The sequence below is a fragment of the Phascolarctos cinereus genome, unplaced genomic scaffold (assembly GCF_003287225.1).
Source record: "Phascolarctos cinereus isolate Bilbo 61053 unplaced genomic scaffold, phaCin_HiC Scaffold_3;HRSCAF=262, whole genome shotgun sequence".
NCBI lineage: Eukaryota > Metazoa > Chordata > Mammalia > Diprotodontia > Phascolarctidae > Phascolarctos > Phascolarctos cinereus.
Window position 1 is genome coordinate 104,018,504 of NW_027555736.1, and position 7,435 is coordinate 104,025,938.

At 37.7% G+C, this 7,435-nt stretch overlaps 1 pseudogene; it reads right to left on the reverse strand.

Annotated features, from left to right (window-relative positions):
• Positions 1-6,242: 6,242 nt before the first annotated feature.
• On the reverse strand, positions 6,243-6,729 carry LOC110209637 (ATP synthase peripheral stalk subunit d, mitochondrial pseudogene; annotated as a pseudogene).
• Between the last annotated feature and the right edge of the window lie 706 nt (positions 6,730-7,435).

Sequence of the window (7,435 nt, forward strand, 5' to 3'; positions counted from 1 at the left end):
AACTAGTTGACTTAAAGCAATCTGTTCCCCAACTCTGCCCTACATCTCTGAAATACTTCTGCACTGATCTTGACTAACCTAATATTTTTCTCATATTATTCAATTTTTCTATATTATTATTTTTTCAATTTTCCCTGCCCAGATCAGAGTACCCTCTCTTCCATCTATCCCTTGGCTCTTTGTTCTAATGATCTTCATCTGTCATACTCATATTTCAAGAAATAAAATAAGGAGCCCCTCTTTTATCTTCCTGTCCCCTTCTCTGGGACACTAAGCCATCTTTGTGACTCTCCCATTTACTAAGTTCATAATTCAAAAAAACATATTCTTCTCTTGATTTTTCCAGAAGAATGATTCAAAATTAATTAGTTTAATTAACTTTTTAATGTTAGAATATTTTAACTTTTAAAGGACATGTTCTTGTGTGCAAATAAATGCCCTTTACTTTTCATTATATCCTATTCTAGCCTTTATTTCTTTTATTATCACTGATTAGCCCTTTTGAATAATCTTCACCAACATGTTAATGAGTGATAAGTACCTTTCTCTGGCTTTTAGAGCTCTCTCATTTTGTCATTTAAGCATTGGTGCTTAGTAAGTCAGTTTCTTGGCAAGTTAAACTTGGTGTTCTTTTCTGCTGGTTTCTTGTGCAGTTTACTTTTACCTCTAATTCTATTATTTGCAGGCAGTTTCTTACTATCTAAAATAGGATATTCAGAATATTTTGTTTTATTGTGCTGATTTTTCTCCCTGGGAGATTCTTGGATTACCTCACTAATCTCCATCTTCAGGGTCAGTTGCCTTGATTTGTAGAAACCTGAAGTGCTCTAAACTTCTTTTATTTGATTTTGCTTAAATATTTTTATTGTAACTTTACATTTTGTGTTAAATATCCTCTGTTCCCTTTCAGAATATTTACTTCAAGATATCCCATACTCTATTACAAACCAACAGTCTTTTTATCTTTTAGAATTTCTTAAAAGTTTAAATGTGCTCTTTATATCTGCATTTAATTCTAGTATTAAGTTTCTCAGTCATTCTGGAGGTTCTTACAGTAGTTCCTCTCTCATTTCCAGTGTAGGGTATATATATTAAGTGGGGAAGGGATTGTTATTACAGTGTTGTTCCATTTTCTGTAGATTTTTGCACATTTCCCATTATTTCCATAATATTTCTTTATTTTGCCAGGAGCTCTTTTTTGTTTACTCATTTTTTTAGTCCCTTTGCTAGTTTCTCTGAGAGGTTTCTTTATGAAGATTACTTTGCATTTCCCACTTTTTGTTGTTAATTTGTTGCTATTCTGTTACCTTCATTGGCATTGTTATTCCTGTTTAAAGGTAATAAGGGGAAACTGGACTAATACATTACCAATAACTCAGACATCTTGCCAGTAGATTGCTGAATTATATTAATACTGGTGTTCTCACTACGAATGAAGCCAGTAGAAATACAGATGTATAGTTAAATGAAAGAGTATTTCACAAGTTCTCCTTGGAAAGGCAGATAAAGGTGACAGCTAAGTTGGTTTATCATAAACCTAAACACAACAAAAATATTTTGGAGACATTTGTTCATCTCATGTTACAGTAATCAAACTTACTCTTTTTTTTTTCATCCTGTACTCCTTTGGCAATCTGGTGAAGACAATGGAATGCTTCTCTGAATGTGCCTAGATGCATAAAAATAAGATTAAAATAGCAATTAAATATACAAAAACACAATAATCCAGAAAATTTAATAAATTCACAACTGCCAGATTAAGAACATTTATATTCACAGTGAAGAAGATGAGCATTATCAGAAAGACTTCTCTTTTTTTATTTTTTTAATATAAATTTATCTATTTTTAGTTTTCAATATTCACTTCCACAAGTTTTTGAGTTCCAAATTTCTCACTCCTCCCTGCACCCCAAGATGGCATGCATTCTGAATACCCCTTCCCCTGGTCTGCCTTCTCTTCTATCTCTCCTCCCTCCCTTCTCTTATCCCCTTCCCCTTCTATTTTCCTGTAGAGCAGGATAGACTTCTGTACCCCATTTCCTGTATTTCTTATTTCCCAGTTGCATGTGAAAACATTTTTTTTAAACATGTGTTTTTAAAACTTTGAGTTCCAAATTTTCTCCCTTCCTCCCTCCCCACCCACCCTCATTGAAAAGGCAAGCAACTCAATATAGGTTGTACATGTGCAGTTATGCAAAACACTTCCTTAGTAGACATGTTGTGAAAAACTAACTCTATTTCCCTTAATCCTATCCTGCCCTCCCATTTATTCTATTCTTTCTTTTGACCCTGTCCCTCCTCAGAAGTATTTGCTTCTGATTACCCTCTTTCCCAATCTGCCCTCCTCTCTATCACCCCCTGCTCTCTTGTCCCCTTCTCCCCCTATTTTCCTGTAGGGTAAGACAGATTTCCATACCCAATTGAATGTGTATGTTATTCTCTCCTTAAGCCAAATCCTATGAGAATAAGATTCCCTCATTCCCTCTCACCTTCCCCTGTTTCCCCTCCACTGTGAGAGACTTTTCTTTTCTGTTTTTTTTTTGTGAGATAATTTACCCCATTCTACCTCTCCCTTTCTTCTCCGAGTATCATCCTCTCATCCCTTAATTTTATTCTCCAGATATGACCCCTTAATCTTCAACTCACCCTGTGCCCTCTATCTATCTATATATATACATACATACATAGAATTTTTTTCCTTCAACGACCCTAATACTGACAAAGTTCTCATGAGTTACAAATATCATCTTTCCATGCAGGAATGTAAACAGTTCAATCTTAATAAGTCTCTTATGATTTCTCTTTCCTGTTTACCTCTTCATGTTCCACTGGAGTCCTGTATTTGAAAGTCAAATTTTCTGTTTAGCTCTGGTCTTTTCATCAGGAATGCTTGAAAGTCCTCTATTTCACTGAATGACCATTTTTTCCCCTGAAGGATTATACTCAGTTTTGCTGGGTAGGTGATTCTTGGTTGTAATCCTATCTCCTTTGCCCTCCAGAATATTATATTCCATGCCCTGCGGTCCTTTAATGTAGAAGCTGCTAAATCTTGTGTTATCCTGATTGTGTTTCCACAGTACTTGAATTGTTTCCTTCTGGCAGCTTGTAATATTTTCTCCTTGACCTGGGAACTCTGGAATTTGGCTACAATATTCCTAGGAGTTTTCCTTTGGGGATCTCTTTCAGGAGGAGATCTGTGGATTCTTTCAATTTCTATTTTGCCCTCTGGTTCTAATATCAGGGCAGTTTTCCTTGATAATTTCTTGAAAGATGATGTCTAGGCTCTTTTTTTGATCATGGCTTTCAGATAGTCCAATAATTTTTAAATTCTCTCTCCTGGATCTATTTTCCAGGTCAGTTGTTTTTCCAATGAGATATTTCACATTGTTTTCTAATTTTTCATTCTTTTGGATTTGTTTTACAGTGTCTTGATTTCTCATAAAGTCACTGTCTTCCAATTGCTCTATTCTAATTTTTAAGGAAGTATTTTCTTCAGTAATCTTTTGGACTTCCTTTTCCATTTGGCCAATTTTTCTTTTTAGGGCATTTTTCTCCTCATTGGCTTTTTGGACCTCTTTTGCCATTTGGGTTAGGCTGTTTTTTAAGGTGTTATTTTCTTCAGTATTTTTTTGGTCTCCTTTAGCAAGCTGTTGACTTGTTTTTCATGATTTTCTTGCATCACTCTCATTTCTCTTCCCAGTTTTTCCTCTACTTCCCTTACTTGCTTCTCAAAATCCCTTTTGAGCTCTTCCAAGGCCTGGGACTGATTCATATTTTTCTTGGAGGCTTTGGATGTAGGAGCTTTGATTTTGTTGTCTTCTTCTGGTTGTATATTTTGATCTTCTTTTTCACCAAAGTAAGATAATATAGTCTGACTCTTTTTGCACTGCTTGCTCATGATCCCAGCCAATTACTTGAGTTTTAAACTCTTTGTTAAGGTAAGAGTCTGCTTCCAATGTGGAGAGTGTACTGTCCCAAGCTTCAGGGGTTTGTGTAGCTGTTTTCAGAGATACTTGTAGGGACCTGTAAATTTTCAGTTCTTCCAAGGTGGTATGATAAGGGGAGGTGTTTACTCCTTTCCTGGCCTGTGACCACAAGTATTCCTTTCTGTCCTGTAACTGTGAGGAGGGGTTCCTCTCCACAGCCACTACAAGCTCCACCAGCCAGCTCCTCCTCACCCCAGCACTGCCCCCAGAACTGTGACCCAGATCCACACGGGCAAAGCAAGAGATTCCTGCCTCAACACTGGCAAAGAGATCCCTGCAGTCCCTCTCTGATCAGCCACTGGATTCCCCCTCAGTCTGTGGGCTGGAAGCTCAGGAAGCAGCTGCCCCCCCCACCAGGGCCACGCTCTTGGGGAATGGAGCTGAGACCCCGCCTTCCTCTCTGACCACCTACAGAAACAGACTTTTCCCATTGACCTTCCAAGTTGTCTTTGGCAATTGTGGATTGAGGAGTCTGGAAACCTCCACAGCTGCCCACCATTCAGTCCTCTGAAGCCTGCTCCAGGTTTACTGCAGCCTGCATGCCCACCCCCTGCGCTCCCAGCCCGGCCGATACACCTTTCTGATCAATCATCCAGGTTGTCTTGGGCTGGAAATTTGTTTCACTCTGTCTTTTTGTGGGTTCTGCTGCTTCAGAATTTGTTCAGAGCCATTTTTTATGAGTATTTGGTGTGGTTTGGGGGAGAGCTCAAGCAAGTCACTGCTTTCACTCCACCATCTTGGCTCTTCCCCCTATCAGAAAGGTTTCTAAGAAGATAATTATTGCTTCTGTGTCAACATCAGCAGTAGATGAATGAAAAAAAAATTGAATTGTTCCTCCAAACCAAGTTACTATTCCTTGATACTTGGAGATGTTTATTCAAAGGTGAGTACAGGATAGGAAGGCAAAAACTGCATTTGCAAATACATGTCAGGATTAAAATAGGAGTAGAGGCTAAACATTTTTGGACAAATTTAAGTTTTTCAACTATACTTTTCTAATACTTTATCCAAGAAGAGTATTGGAACCTAGGAGTGAGTACTGAATAACAACATAAAAATCAATTTGACTAAATCATGAGAGACAAATTCTTATGGTTAAGCTTTAACCTTAACTTGTCTAAAACCAGGCCTCCCTAAGACTTCCTAATCATCATCATAACATACCAATTGCCAAGTATATTCCATTGCTCCATCAAGCTCCCCTGTATATGTTGTCTTCCTCAACTAGATTGTAAGGTCTTTGAAGATAAGAACTGTCTGACTTGTTTGTGTTTGTATCCTAGGAATTAGAATGCTGCCTGGCAAATAGTAAACACATAAGAAAATTGCATGCATACTCTGTCTCATTTCTTCCTCCCTGTCTGTTTTTCTTTCTTTCCTTCATCTTCTTCTTCTTCCTCCTCCTCATCTTCCTCCTCCTCCTCCTTCTCTTCTTCTTCTTCTTCTTCTTCCTCTCTCTCTCTGTCTCTCTCTGTCTCTCTCTGTCTCTCTCTGTCTCTCTCTGTCTGTCTCTCTCTCTCTCTCTCTCTCTCTCTCTCTCTCTCTCTCTCTCTCTCTCTCTCTGTCTCTCTCTGTCTTTTTACCCTCTATCTCATACTTTCAAAGAAATGGTATAGATCCCAGAGGTGAGCTATCCTAGAACACTTCATGGAAAAAATTTTCAGTGGAACCCATAGGAGGAATAGATTTTAGAGAGGCAGAGAGAAGAGTGAACTGCATGATCTATAGCAGGTCTAGTTGTCAAGTTCTAGGGAGAAATAAAAAGCATCTCTAGGACTTTCAGGGAGATTTTCTTTATAAAACTGAATCAAGCATGGCTTCAGTCACTTGAATTTTATCACCTTTTAGTCCTTGGGCTGGTCCTCCTTGTGGCAGGAATCCCTTGGATGGGAGAACACCACTTCATCCATGGAGCTTTACTCATGCACAATTGATCAGATGTCATTGATTTGTTCTAGACTTATTTGTCTCCCTAGAAAACAATCTGTCAATCAGAAAGTAACCTCACCTTCATTCAGGTGAAAGGGGTCTATCCCAAGAGAGTAGAATAAAACAACTTAAATTAATGGAACCTAAGTTTTCTGGTTATTCTTGAATATTTTGCAGGACTATAGCTCAAAAAACAGAATTTATCTGACTTGCATCATATATTCTATCTGTCTTTTTCTTTTCTTTTTAAAGACTGTATACTTATGCTTTATTTCAGATTTCAGGAGCATATGAAAGGGAAGCCATAGCTTCCTCTGAGGCTAAATTTTAGAGCTTCTCAATTGGCTGGTGAGGCCAATAAGGATACTTCTTCTTGTCCAGTTTGGTTTGAGCAAAGGCTTGGTTCAAATACTCGATGGTCATCTGTTCAAAAGGAATTATATCCTGGATCTTTTCCATCTCTTTCTGAAGTTCTGCAATCCTAGCATTTGAAGCTTTCATGAAATCAGCACCAATTTTTGCATCTTCCTGTTCTTCAGCAGCCACTAGGGCAGTGAATTTATCTTCTGGCACAGGAATCTTCACTTCATTGAACTTCTTTTCAAACTTATCCACAAGGCCAGGCTTGGCCATGTTTTCCTCATAGTAAGCCCAGTTGATCACTTGTGGCTTCTCAGGTAGGGTAGCCAATCTGGTCTTAAGATATTCATTATGGAATTTCAAGGCATTAGCAATGGCTTTCTGGTTTTTAGGTATGATCTCCCCCAAATGCTTCCCAATCAATAGCTTTCATAGCAAGCTTTCATCCAGCCATCTTGGAACTTCACCAACCCCGGTGGCGCACAGCTCTCCATCTGTCTTTTTTTTTCAAAGCATTTTTCTGTCATTCTCCTAGGTGCATTTGCGATAAGAAAGGTTATTTTAGGCTTTGGAAACAATCAGAGTTGTTGTTATTGTTGTTTTCCATCTCAGCTAAGTAAGTAGGACAAAAATACCATATATGCAGGTTTCTGGTAAGTGTGTTTAACAACAAAATATATTAAAATTTAAACATATATGTATATAGATACGTATATACATATATACAAAAACACATACACATATATACATATAAATACCTGTACATATATACACATACATACATATATACATACATGAATACATATATATGTACACACACACTCACACACACACACACACACACACATGTATGTAAATTAAATGCCCCTACTCTAGCCAGGCTGGTTTTCTTGCTCTTTGGCAGCATGCTATAAATACTTCCTTGCGTGGACTTCCTTTCTCCCATTTTTCAACTTTTCCAAATCCTACTCATTCTTTCAAATACAGTTTACATACCACTTTCTACCTAAAGTTTTCCCTTAATCCTATTCAGTTGTCTTTCCTGATTTATACTAATTTTTACATCTAAAACATACTATGCGCTGCTTTCTTTTTGTCCATATCTATGATTTATCAGTGTGGAAGCTCCTTCTACCTCATTTACATAAGCAATTCATCTG